Raw genomic sequence first — 1,789 nt, forward strand, 5'->3', positions numbered from 1 at the left:
GCAAGGTAAAATAGTTGATCAGATATTGATTCTCAATAAACAGAGCGGCAGTGATAAGAAAGATTGCAGGGCTGTGAGGAAACACGTCTGAGGCATGGCAGACTCATACAACCACTCTAGGGGATGTCGGGGTGGCGTCCATGCAAATCAAAGATGCACAGACCCGTCTGTCTAACAAACACAATCCCGGGCATTTATGGGACACACACACACACCCCCACAACTGCATGGGTCCACAATAATGTACTTCCAAAGATACTCATTGCAGCATTTTTTTGATAGCAAAAAACTTAACCGCAGCTTAAGTTGGTCGGTTAAATACATTACAACCTAGACTCGTCACAAATCCCTACTGTGTGACTGTCTGCCATCCGCCCTCAAAGAAATGTTTTTTCCTGATTTCAAAACCCTTTGGGCTGTGTTTTCATTGTATTAATTTCCAAAAATGACAAAAGAAAGCAATTTTTTTTGGGCCAAAGTATTTAATGATGCAACGAATCACCTCATTGAAAATCGATTACCCAAAAGGTCCACTTTTGATAAAGTCATATGTATTTCTTTTATGTAAAGGGAAATTAAAAATGAGTCTAGAAACATAAACACACCCCGTCCATAAAAAATAAGCCTACCTCACATATGTCTTAAATGGAGATTTAGGAATGAGTCATAATTTCATATACTTTAAAAAAAAAACCCACTCTTTCACTATTCACTTCTTTATATTAATGAGACCTGCATGCTTATAGTGTAGTTGGGTTGCTTAGAAAAATGCCAGTGTTATTCAGAGAGCAACAAAAGATTCTTATGCGTTTTTAAATCATTATAAAGCAAATCCGTGTGCAGAGTCCTTTGACTGGCGTGGAAGATGGATATTCTCTGCTATCTTTACAGTCCCAGCATCCCTTGCTTGTTAGGGACTCAGGCTTACTGGCGAAACGCAGACAACTGGTCAACCCTGTCGCTTAATGGATGAGAGAAGACGTGTGTGACGTGTCTGTTACATCCACTAGAATCCAGAACGTCATGTCCACTGCTGTACACACCTGGGCCACTCCGTAGGTATTTGGTCTCAGTCATTGTTTTACCCTGTTTCGTATACTCAAAAGCTATCCTAGCGTCGGAGACACAAAAATAACTCAGAGGCAGAAAAAAGAGCCAGACGTCAGTCCCCACTGATATCTTGACAGTGAAGCTCTGAAAGCTGTTAAGACAAGCAAGGGGAGAAGGGACCAGTGAAAGGGTGGGGGACACCACAGATGCCCGCCCACCCCCCAAAATACTGGCAGTGTCTACAAGTTTCAAAGTGCGAAAGACCCAGAAGCAATGGCTGCCACCTCTATCCTCGCCCTCTCCCCAAATCTGGCGATTTGGGATGGCAGCCCACACAGTCTCTCAGCAGGGAGAGACCGGAGTGAAATCTGGCTTTGGTGACAAGCAGTGGCTCTTTTCACTCTTGGTAGTGACACGATTATGTAGTCTCATGAAATCGGCATTGTCTGGCGAAGGGTTCTAAGAGTTTTATGTTAGCATGTCAGTACCGATGGAAGCATATGAAGATATCGTACGTTTTCGGTGGAGGAAGACATCTGGATGGATGAGGTCCACCCCATCTAGACTGTCAGGGCCCTTACATTTTATGAGAAAAACACAAACCTCTACACAAAGGTCTTTCCAAGCTGTTACATAAAAGCATGCAGGTTGGCAGCCTGGCAGTGTGTGAGTTGCCCTAAATGGGGAAATTTTTCCAAATATAGAAAAGCCATCATTTATTGCAAGGAGGAAGGGATAC

The sequence above is a fragment of the Rhinolophus ferrumequinum genome, chromosome X (genome assembly GCF_004115265.2).
Source record: "Rhinolophus ferrumequinum isolate MPI-CBG mRhiFer1 chromosome X, mRhiFer1_v1.p, whole genome shotgun sequence".
Taxonomy (NCBI): Eukaryota; Metazoa; Chordata; class Mammalia; order Chiroptera; family Rhinolophidae; genus Rhinolophus; species Rhinolophus ferrumequinum.